This window comes from Sminthopsis crassicaudata, chromosome 2 (assembly GCF_048593235.1).
Source record: "Sminthopsis crassicaudata isolate SCR6 chromosome 2, ASM4859323v1, whole genome shotgun sequence".
Classification (NCBI taxonomy): Eukaryota; Metazoa; Chordata; class Mammalia; order Dasyuromorphia; family Dasyuridae; genus Sminthopsis; species Sminthopsis crassicaudata.
The window spans coordinates 558430318-558443273 of NC_133618.1; the positions used below are offsets into that span (position 1 = coordinate 558430318).

The 12956-nt window shown below is 35.2% G+C and overlaps 1 long non-coding RNA gene and 1 pseudogene across 1 annotated transcript in view; one reads left to right on the forward strand and one right to left on the reverse strand.

Annotated features, from left to right (window-relative positions):
• LOC141553714 (uncharacterized) overlaps positions 1-12956 on the reverse strand; it is a 472891-nt gene that overhangs the window by 299416 nt on the left and 160519 nt on the right. The window lies entirely within an intron of this gene.
• Positions 7504-10544, forward strand: LOC141556933 (large ribosomal subunit protein uL3-like; annotated as a pseudogene).

Sequence of the window (12956 nt, forward strand, 5' to 3'; positions counted from 1 at the left end):
AACATGTAGAAAATAAGATTTTAGTTTGGACTTGAAGAAAATAGGGAGGCAGAAATGAAGAGGTCATTCCTCCAAGTATGGGAAATAGGGAAAACGCTGAAAATAAATAGAATGCTGAGTCTGAAGTAAGGAAGACCTGAGTTCAAATCCAGACTCAGACACTTATTAGTTGTGTGACAGTGGGTAAGTCACTTGAACCTCTGCCTCAGTTTCCTCAATTGAAAATGAGGATAATAATAGCACCTACTTTGCAGAGTTTTGTGAGAGATAAATGAGATGATATTTACTAAATGCTTAGCATAGTGACTGGCACATGATAGTCACTGTATAAATACTTTTTTCCTCTGATATAGGGTAGAGTTTATCAGGCAAAGTATCTTGAGGAGATGGATCATGATTCAGGGTTTGACATAAGTGATAAACAGGGATTGGAGAAAAGGTAAGAAAGCACTTAGGAAAATCTATACAATGTGCACACATTTTCCAAGTTTTTTTTTTGTTTTGTTTTGTTTTGTTTGGGGTTTTTTTTTTTTTTTGGTTGGTTTGTTTCTGAAGGGAGTAAGGAGACGTGTTTGTTTGCCATTTTCTTACTTGGCAGTGAGATCACGTAGTTCTATGTTATGATACGAAGACCAGTTTAGTGGTAAGACTTTCTGGGATACAGAAAACAGCACAAAATAACCAGTCTGTATAAAAAGGCTCTTGTGAATTGACTATACAAGGAAAAAAAATATATAGATATACATATATTTGACATATTCATATATATGTATATGGGATAATTACTAGAAATAGATGGAGTAGAATGTATTCTTACTTGCCTTGAGTGAGGTAAGTCACTACTTAGAAAATCTAAGATTTGATCAACTATCCTCAGAAACAAGTATCATACAACCATTATCTACATCTGTTCCTTTTTCTAGAGTCATAAGTCCAGCAAACCTTTCCTAAGATAATTTTCTAATGCATCATTTTTGTATTGCCTGAAAACATTGTATTCCAAAGTAGATGACAATTTTTAATCTGGCACCATTAGAATTAGGAACAAGATAAATGCAGTCAAATATTGTGCCATGTGATCATTGATGGGATGATAGATACCATAGATATACATAGGCACAAGTGGAGAGGAAAAAAATAATTATTTTACAAACTTTGAGTTCATAAGTTCCATATTTGTGGCAGAGGATAGCCAAGATTATAATACCTTTCCCCCCTCTCTATCAATAGCATATAAAAAAATGAACTGCAAGTAAAATGTATATGTGTTGCTTTTTAACTTCTGCAAAATAAACCAATAAAAATGAATGATCATGAAACACGTAGTTTGCATGTATATGGTGCTTACTTTTTAAGAATTTCATATCAGAGTATACCTTTCCAAATAAAGGACTCACCTTTTCACTCAAGGTGAATAACAATGGAACTAAGCCAGATTATTTTTCCAACCACACCTAGTAACAACCCAAAATATATAATTTCTTCCCTACAAAGCCAGTTCAACAGAAACCATTCATACAGTCCAGTTGTTCCACACCACATCCTTTGTCTTTCCACTGTAACATTTTTATGTGCGTTTGTACCAGAACATATTAAGTAATTCTATAAACAATGCATGAGAAAATGATGTCCTTACTCATATTATTATTCCCATTTTTTTGGTGAAAAAACTAAGGCACAGAGGTTATATGTCCTGCTAGGGAACTCTGGGGCCTCAATCACTCTGCCTTTGTCAAGCTACTAATCCCACACCATGCTGTCAGTTTTTAACTCTAACCATTTTTTAAAAGCAGGAAATACCAGCCTGTATATAGCTCCTCTTGGTTTGTTCCTACAAGCTTTTCCTACCCCTCCCCACTCTGCATACACACAGACACACACACAGTGTCATGTTTCTTTATACTGCAACAGAAGAGGTGTTCTTGTTGATAAGAAACCTTCCTCCTATCCCCATTTTGTCAGCCCTGTACTTAGGAGCTGAGGTGGAGTTCAAACAAGGGTCAGCAGAGATAAAAGCCCTAGGCTCTATCCACCAATTCACTCCTGCCTAAAACTTCCTTCGTTTATTTATTGCCATAAAAAAGGACAAGCTGGTCTCTGTATCACAAAGGGTGCACGGAGGATCCGCTGTCATTTATGACTTCTTCAGTGTATGGAACCCACAATGGCCCCACTATTCCTCTAAGGGATGCCGAGAAGTCCCTCTAAACCAGAATGGAAACAGAGAACAGTTGCGTCACTTTCTAGGGAAAGATTATTTTCCCCCAAACCATCAGCCAAATGCGACATTTTGAAATAACTGTCAATCACAGAAAGAGCACACACCAGCTGAGGGAGGAGAATGGAGCGGTGCCGGGTGGGGGGGGGAAGCGTGGAACCCCCAGAGAAAGAAAGTAAAAACACAAAACACCCACAGCCTCCCAAGGGGTGCAGCTTCTAAGCTGAAAGAGATTTACTGTAGCCACTGCAAAGACCATTTGTTAAAGGAGATTAAACAGGAGACCCTATTCAGAGCCAGTGGTCACTTACAAGATCTTGGAAACCTTCCTGGACAAGGATGGAGCTCAAGCCGGGCTCCCCAGAGCCAGCCCTGCCGCACACAAAGCCCCCACGAGTTGTATTTGTCCCCATCCCATATTCAATTTGGCACAAGTACTCTTTTAAATGTTGCTGAAAGGGAATATCAGCCAGAAACCAAAAAAGGACAATTACTGATAGATTTGAACTCAAAAGCCAATTTTTTCTGAATTGAAATGAAACCTGAAAACGGAGCCTGAGATGAGAAAAGGGCTTTGGAGCTCAGCGCATTTGCACAAGAGCCCTCATGCCTCTGAGTAGTGTCATTTCTCTCCAGCTCCGGAGCCCCTAAGTTTTTCCCCCTCTCTTTCTTTTCCCTCCCCCTTTTCCTCTGGCAATGAGAATGGAGATCATAAACGTCAGATGTAGTCTTGTCGCTTTAATGGTCTCATGGCTATGAATAAAAATGGCGTGGTAACAGATTTGTTAATTGACTTTATGTGAAACTGGCATACATTAAGCGGGGTTGCTAACGCTGCTGCTGCTCATGTGTCTCTGTTGCCGCTCTCTCCATCCTCCTCAAATTAAACTTTTAACAGTCGAGAGACCAGAGGGTTAAGCCTAGAAGGCTTGAATGATATTTTCACCGCCTTTGATGACACACTAAAATAAAGAACGTCTCATTTTGCAGCGGAACGTTCAGCATGTGAAGCCCATGTACATGTGGTTACTATTTGCAGAATTTGGCATTTTCTATGAATAGTATAAAACAGGCATTGGATCAGCTGTCATGTTTTGACAGGGTTGTCCTTTTTTTTTTTTCCTACCAGAATGCCATTCTTTACTCCCCCTCCCCCTTTCCTTATTTGAGCAGCAAATCCACTACTTTTTTTTTTTTTTTTCCTTCACAAGTGGACTAAGAAATATGATGAATAATGAATTAAAAGCCAGAGCAGGTCGGGAGTTTAAGGCACGAGGAACCAATCACCCTCAGGGAGTGAGGCCCTTAAAGGGCTGTGAATCCCTATTATGACTGGTGGTCAGATTGTCTCCAGACAGAATCTCCACCAGCCCCTACAATATGTGAACAAGGTCAGTGACCAGATTAGTTAACTGTGTGAAGCAGGGAGTCTAAAGCTGTTTTATTTACAACTAGCTAATCATTTAGACAGCAGAGGAAAGTGTCATATTATTTATCTTAGTTTCATAGATTTTATTTCACCTTTGTTTTCATATTTCTAAATCCTTGACAATTTCAGGGCCCAAAATTTTAGGGAAAAAAATTCACAATGAGAAATAATGCTTATTAGTTGTTATAAGACACATGCATTGGACTTACCTGAAAAGTATAAATCTGGTGTAAAGTTTTAAGTTTGGTGAAAGATGGAATTAACTGAAGCTTAAGCCAGTAAGCCATTATTGAAAACAGAAAAGCTCATGAAGGGAAACACTATTAACCTCTAGAGAACTTTGTGCTTTTGGTTTTGGTTACCGGTACTGCATCTATTAACATTTCATTTCAAAATCTGGCTTTGACTTTTGTCTAGGTAATACTTTTATTTGCCTTTTACTTTATTTCAACCAAAAAACCCATTTGATTGTTTCTCTTTGTTTCTGCAAAGTCACATATCAGAGCTGTTGTACACCAATTACCTTCACTCTCAGAAACACAGTTTTGGAATTGGAAGGGACTCAAGAGGTCTCTAGTCCAATTTCTTTATTTTACAGAGGAGGAAGAAAAGGTGGGATTTGAACTTTTGTCCTCTGAGTCCCAACTCGGAATCTTTCCTCACTGTATTCTTTCCTGAAAGCAGTTTCCTGTCACAATATTTTCTTCTAATAAATCTTTCTCTTATGAAAGGAGGCCTTGGACAAACAAAAGACTTTCATGGAAAATACCTAATTTATATTGAAAAAGTCAATAATGTTTTGGTAATATGGTATTATCATATTGTTAATCACAATAAAAATGAAACCCAATTGTTGAGATCTTTATTTACCTTAGGTTTACTTCACAAATTCAATGGAAGAGAAGAGATATAAGAATGCTAAACTTTTCACAAACTACATTATTACTATATCATTTCCATTTTGTCCTACACCAATATTTGATTAAGGGGTTGAGAAAATTCTTGGATAAGAATGTTCTTGTTCTTCCATTATTTTTATATCATTTGATCACAAAATGTCAGAATTAAAAGAAATCTTGGATAATAACTGTAGTTGACATTTATATTGCACTTGAATGTTTTGATGTATTTTACATTTTGTACCAGCTCCTACTGTCAGTACTGAGGAAATAAGAAGCAATCATTTCTCTTGAGGATCTTATATTCTTTTGAAGGAGAACAAGAAATGCATATTTATAGAGAAAATGGATATAAAGACAACATTAATAAATACAAAGTATGTTAGGCACTTAAATTAGGCACTTAAATGTCTGCTGATTAATTAATTTAGCTAAGACCAAACATCTAAGAATTATATAAGGCAGGATTCAAACACAGGAGTGCCTAACACTAGCCAGTCAGTCAATAACCACCTCTTAAGTACCCACTATATACCAGATACTTTGCTAACTCTTCTACAAATACAAATATAGGCAAAAGAGTTCATATCCACAAGAGCAACTTGTTCTAGAGGACTATAGGGTAGTACCTTGTCCACTATGCCATAATGATACTAGAGATAATGGAGTCCCATACCACTATTTTACATAAAAAGACATTGAGCCCTCCTATTTACTTTGTCCTAAATTTTCTTATCTATTACTCAATGATCTTATCAGTTCTCATGGATTCAATTATCATATCTACGAGATTTCTTAGATCCATCTAACCAGATTTAGTCTCTCAACTAAACTATAATCATTTATAACCTGGTGTTATTTGGACATTCGTAACTGGATGTTACACACAGAGGCATCTTGAATTAAAAATGTCCAAAACACAACTCATTTTCACCAAAACCTATCTTCTGAACTACACTATTACTGTTGAAGTCAACACCATTATTCCATTTACCTAGACTCATAATTTCATATCATCCTCAATTCCTCAATCTAACTGTTTCCACATACTCACTGCCAAATTATGCAATTTATTTATTTATTTATTTATTTTTACTATGTCTCATGTATGTCATCCACCACTTATAACATTTTGTCTGGTCTATTGCAATGACCTTCTCATTGGTGTCTCTCTCTCTCTCTCTCTCTCTCTCTCTCTCTCTCTCTCTCTCTCTCTCTCTCTCTCTCTCTCTCTCTCAAGCTTCTATCTATGATATATTCTCCAAAAATGATTTTCCTGCCAGATCAATTTTTTTAAAGCATAGATGTCTGATCATGTCACCATAATACATATTTGATACATGAAAATAGTCTTCTGTTACCTTTTGAATTAATTTTCTATTTACTATTCAAAACTGCTTATGACCTGACACATTTGTCTTTGCAGTCTTTTAAAACATTTCTCCTATTCATATATATGTATATATGTATATGTTGTTGTCCAATCTTAAAGTCAGTTTGCTGTTCTTTACACAAGATGCTCCATCTTCCATCTCTGTGTCTTTTCATTGATTATCCTCCATGTCTATAATGCTTCTAAACTTCCAGTTCTTAATAACACTTTTTCCCTTTAAGACTCAATTCAACAAGCCAAATTCTCCAATGATAAATGCTCAAAAGATATGAACATAACATCTTTCAGATAAATAAATTAAAGCTATTTTAGTCATGTAAAAATGTTCTAAATAATGATTGATTAGAGAAATACAATTAAAACAACTCTGAGGCCATTTATAGTTATATAAAAATGTCCTAAATCATTATTGAATAGGTAAATGCAAATTAAAACAACTCTGAGGTACCAACCTCTCAGATTGGCTAAGATGACGGGAAAAGATAATGATAAATGTTGGAGGAGATATGGGAAAACTGAGACACTAATGCATTGTTGGTGGAGTTGTGAAATGATCCAACCATTCTGGAGAGCAATTTGGAACTATGCTCAAATCGTGTGCATAATATTTGATTCAGCAGTGGCTCTACTGGATCTATATCCCAAAGAGATTATAAAAATGGGGAAAAGGACCAACACGTGCAAAAAATGTTTGTAGCAGTCTTTTTTGTAGTAGCAAGGAACTGGAAATCAAGTGGATGCCCATCAGTTGGAGAATGATTGAATAAGTTATGGCATATTAATATAATGGAATACTATTATTCTGCAAATCAGAAACGATGAGCAGACAGATTTCCAAAATGCCTGGAAAGACTTAAATGAACTGATGCTAAGTGCAGTGAGTAGAACCAAGAAAACACTGTATTCAGAAGAGGCATCATCATTAAACCTATTAGAAATAATGATATATTTTCACAAGAACTTTTATTCCTAAGTTCTTAAGAAAACATCTTAGAAAATTCAAGCTATTTTCTAATTGATAGTCAAAGAGTATGAACAATTTTCAGATGAAAAATTAAAACCATTTTTAGTTATATGAAAAGGTGCTCTTAATCATTATTGATCAGAGAAATGAAAATTAAGATAACTATGAAGTACTACATACCTCTCAGAATGACTAAGATGACAAAAAAATTAATGATGAATGTTGGAGGGGATGTGGGAAAATTGGGATACTAATACATTGCTGGTGAAGTTGTGATCCATTCTGCATCATTGTATAATCTTGTATTGCTGTGTACAATGTTCTCCTGATTCTACTCACTTCATTTAGCATTAGTTCATGTAAGTCTCTCCAGGCCTCTCTGAAATCATCCTGCTGATCATTTCTTATAAAACAATAATATTCTATAATATTCATATATCATAACTTATACAACCATTCCTCAACTGATGAGCATCTACCTAATTAGTATCTAGTTCCTTGCCACTACAAAAAGGGCTGCTACAAACATTTTTGCACCTGTGGGTCCTTTTCTCTTTTTTTATGATCTTTTTTTACATACAGTGATCAATTCTGACGGACATGGCTCTTTTCAACGGTAAGGTGATTCAAGTCAGTTCCAATGGTCTTATGATGAAGACAACCATCTGTACCCAGAGAGAGGATTGTAGGTTCTGAATGTGGATCATAACATAGTATTTTCACTTTTTGTTGTTGTTTGCTTGCATTTTGTTTTCTTCCTCATTTTTTGCCTTTTTGCTTGATTTTTTGTGTAGCATGATATTTCTGGAAATATGTATAGAAGAATTGCACATATTTAATTTATATTGGATTACTTGCTATCTAGGGAAGAGATTGGGGGGAAGGCAGGGAAAAATTTGGAACACAAGGTTTTGCAAGAATGAATGTTGAAAATTTTATATGCTTATTTTTTGAAAATTAAAAAAAAACTTTAATTTAAAAAAAAAGAAAGAAAAGCAAACAAACAAAAAACAAGGAAATCCTTCTTCCTTATGGTAAATGTCAATGAGTATTTTTTTAAAGAAAAGATTTTTCTTGATTTTGTTTTTAGGTTATATAACCATCATCTTATAATAAAGTTATTGATGTTTTACGAAATAAAAGAACAACTTAGAGAACACTGTACCCAGAAATTTAACCAATCCTTATAATTAAAAAGTTCAAGAAATATGGGAGTTCCAAATCATATGAGTGTCTCAATAAAATTCACCTCCTTAAACACTAAAATTCACATTATTTACCTACTCTTGTTACATCTAGATATTCTGACCTGAATATATTTGACTGAGTTATATCTCTCTCTTTTCTGCCTCAGTTAGGAAGTATCATCCTACTTGAATTTCTGTCAAGTATTTGCTTCCTTCACATAGATAGAGATGCTATTCTTATTTGTATTTAATGGGTATAGCGAACTCCTATTAAGTAAAATTTCTCTACTAAGATAGATAAATGACTCTTCTGCAACTTATAGATAATTCCCTGGAGAACTAAGAGGTTGAAAACTGAGAGGTTGTTCATTTGTCACACAGCCAGTAGTTGACAAAGGAAGAATTTGAACACAGATCTAGCATCTGTGTCCCTCTATCTATCCACTAAACCCTACTTCTTAAGGGGATACAAAAAGCTGATAATCACAGCTACTTTCCTCTTTTTTGTGCATGAAAAGAAAAGCTGTTTAATTTTTAATGAAGGTTATTTTCAATAGAACTATAAAAATTATTTGTAAACAAAATAGAAATGAACTTGTATAACTTTTAAGGCCATTTATTTTTTTCCAGGATTAAAGTAACCTAGTATAAGAGAGAATTCTGTTTTGCAGAGAAATGTTGATCAACAACAGATAGACTATAAAACATCAGATTTTTTAAAAATGCAGTCAGCTATAGGATTAACTGTTCTATATAACATAAAAGAAAGGAAATAAAAACTCACTGGAGATTAAAGACATAGGATATATGATTCAAATGTGACTTTGGGCAAATTACCAATACTAGAAATGCAACAATTGCTTAAAACCTTACATCTCTGCTTTTCACTGGCCCACTGAGGTTAAGATGCAAAGTATTTCTTAGAAATGATCTTGGAGATCATCTAATTTAACCTTTTAACTTTATAATGAAGTTCATTAGACCACAATCTCTTTAAAAGCAGAGATTTTGTTTTTTAACCTTTTTTGTATCCTCTGTGTTTAGCACAATGACCAGCTCATATTAGGTACTCAATAAATTTTAGTTGATTGGCTAACATCATAATTTTAGGGCCTCTTAACTTCAACATGGAAGTTATCCCTTTTGCACTTTTCATGCATTTAAGACCTACTGTCTTCATTTACACATTTTTGTGGGTTGAACCACGACCAAGATTCAAGTCACTGTCAAGAATTTTCTACCTTTTAGATTTTTTTAAAATTAAAAGCATAGTTGCTCTTCCAGTTTTCATTGTAGCATCTGTAGTTGCAGCATGTTCTATTGGAAGTTCTTCACTCCCAAACATGTTTTTCTGCCTCAAAAAATAGAGGAATAAAAATGAAAGGTTCCTCAAAGATAGCCATATCAAACTCATTCACTTCACTGACTTTCTGGGCTATAAAACAGGTATAACCTAAATCACTTGGAAGTAAATAAGATGGCACAAAAGTGAACAAGAAAGAAGTGGTCTGGAGGGTTACCATTGTGGAGATGTCACTCATGATCATTACAAGCATCAGAAACTATGCACAAGCCCCTTAAAGCCTCCATATCTTCAAAAGCCATCTTTGCTGAGTTGATGATGAAGAACTGGCACAAGTCCAAGGAAAAAGTCTTCATCAAGTACTACAAAAAGTGCTGGGAAGTTGATAGCAAGAAGCAATTGAAGAAAAACTTTAATAATATGAAAAAATACTGTCAGGTAATCTGATTAGCTGCCCATACTCAGATGTTTCTGCTTCCTCTCAGGCAGAAGAATCCTCAAATGATGAAGATCCAAGTGAATGGCAGCATTGTGACTGACAAACTGGACTGGACCTGTGAGTAAATAGAGCAGCAGGTGCCCGTGTTGGGGCAGGATGAGATGACTGATATCCCATAAATAACCAAGATCAATGGTTATAGAGATGTTGCCAGCTGCTGACACACAAAGAAACTATTCTGAAAAACCCACCAAGGCTTACATAAGTTGACCTGTACTTTGGCACCCTATCAATATAGGTGTTCCCTCTGGTACAGGCTGGTCAGATGGGCTGCACATACACCAATATCAACAAAAGGATCCACAAGGTTGGTCAGGGCTACTAGATCAAGGTTGAAAAACTCATCAAAAGTAATGTATCCACTGATTATGATTTGTCTGACAAGAACATTAACCATCTGGGAGGATTTGTCCACTTGAGTGAAGTGATCAATGATTTAATTATGCAGAAAGGCTGTGTTGTTGGGACTAAGAAGCATGTTCTCATCTTATAAAAGTTTCTGCTGTTATAAACTAAAAGCCATGCCCTGGAAAAGTTTATCAGCATCACCTCTAAATTTGTCCATTGCCAGTTCCAGAATGAGGAAGAGAAGAAATCCTTCACACAACCTTCAAAAAGGATTGTGTTCCTTAAGAAAGGATTGTGCACCTAAGGATTCCCAACCAATTAGAGCTTGTGGATTCTTATTAAATTGCAATTATTAGCTATATATACATGTACAAATAAATAGCTATATGGCTACGTATGTGCCAGACACCATGGCTATTAAAAAAGTAATAAACTCTAGATCACTTAGAATATCCATGCCAAATCCTGAGCTCAAAAAGGTCACATAGCTTTTTTTCACACTTGGATCACTCTTATGGATCTGCAATTTCCACAGTCTATTTTATTGAAGAAGTGAGAACCAGAATTCGGAAGAGAAGACTAAAATGAAGTTAACAATGAGGAAGACTGAAAGGAAATAAATAGTGATGTATAAGACATTTATACTTCCTCTTCTCATGGCCTTTCACTGACTTTCCACTTACAATAAATGTCACAACAGCTTCTTTTACCTTAAAGACATTATTTGGACCTATTATCTCCTTAACTTTAGCTATGGCCTTGAATATCCTACATCACAATAACAAATTGCTTTAAAATTTTTACAGCCTTTTCCCCAAGTATCTTTTCTTTAAAAAAGAAGATTTTTTTTTTTGAGCTGGAAAGGATGGAATCTTCCATCACTTAGAAGCAATGGAGGCAATTATCTTACCTTATTTGACAGTTAATTATCACATCAGCCTCTTCATGGTACAGATGATTAATGTCTAGTAATCAATGGGTTTACCACAGTCCCTTGCTCTGAACTTAACTACCTAATGTCAGAGCCTCTCTTGGAAACTTCCTACAAATATTTCTAATAGTCTGAAAGCAGCAAAATGTAAAGGAGCAGAGCTGGCATGAATGGCCAAAAGGAACATCTTACTATGTAAAATAACTGTTAGGTAATTTGGCAATGACTTTGGGTGAGCAAATGGGAGTGAAAATCACCTGATGCGTAAGCTGAAAAGCTAAGAAGCTGAGAGTATAGGCTTTTGCCTGACAGTTTTAATCATTTTTCTTGTTTAGTTTCATTTTCAATGATATCTTGGATGGGTAAAAGCACATTTCATTCAAGAGTTAAAAGGGGTCATCTTGGGGCTGGTCATGGAAGCTTTTGATCTTTCCTGATGACCTGGAATTAGTGCATGTATACCTGAGCAACTCTCAAGCATACCCAGCGCACCAGAAAATGTGTTTTACGCTACATTGATATTGCTGGCAAGGCACAAAACAAATGTACTAAGTCTAAAATAGCTTGACTTTTGCTTTAATGGTTTTCTGGAGATGAGTTGTTTGAATATAGTTTTCAGGTCTCACTTTCACAGGGTCTACAAATATATTATTTTGACTCTCATAAAATTTTGTTCTTTTGGAACTTTTCAGTTTAATACTGGAATAATTGGTTTGTTCCCTCACTATAAGTTTATACACCAAGTTATATGCAGACCAATAGTCATCACAAACACATCAGTTCATTGTGTCCTTTCTACTTCAAGAGAAAAAAATCATGCATTTTTGCATTGGATAGTTAGATCTAACTTTCAGATGTTTTGTAAATTTTCACAGTTCTTTTAAAAAAGAATTTCATTAAAAAGATCCCAATGGAACTTTTTCATTTAGGTAATCTGGAAGAAAAATGGAAAGCTCAGCTAAAATTTAGAGTTGGGTCATGAATTGACTGGCTAATGCATGGACAAATGAGTTTGAGGTTATTTCAGGGGTGAACTGAAAGCAGAAATATAGTTATGTTGGGGGAAAAATGAGTCTTCTCTATACAGTGAATAAGCCAGTGTGCTTCTGGGAGCTCACAGTTGGAACCAGTAGATGAGAAAGCAGAGGTAAAGATAAGGAGCCAGGTTCAAATCAAAGAAATCAGAGTAAGACAAATGCAACAATTAGGATGTTTGCTGGGAAGGGGAATTGCATTGATGGGAGATATACATAGAGTTTTTTTATTAACTGGTTGTTTAGGTCTTTCTTGGAAGACAGCTTTACCTGGACCAGCCTTAAATAGCTCACTTTCCCAATTGTCAGGATACAATAAACAAATAATAAACAAGTACAGAGTAACAACTGGGGCTAAGGTAGGATTTGTAATGGAAAGAACTTAAATTGTGCTTCCTATTCCCTCTGGACTCCTTCATTCCAAAAATTATTGCTTCTAAACTTGATGGACCTATGACGGCTTTAGAAAGAGCTTAACTGAAGGCAAGTTTATATAAACTACAATTTACTGGCCTCCCACAAGACTATACCATGCTGAAAATTCCATATCTTATGATGCGTCTGCCCAAGAAAGGAGTTTTTCACCCTATCCTCTATACATTCTGCATTCCTAATACCCACAATTAATTTAATGATTAATATTTCATGCAATGTTTTTTTTTTTTCTCATTTGATTCTCACAACAATTATTTTAGATAGGCAGAGCCAGTGTCATTATTATTCTAATTTTACAGATTAGGAAATAGGTTTG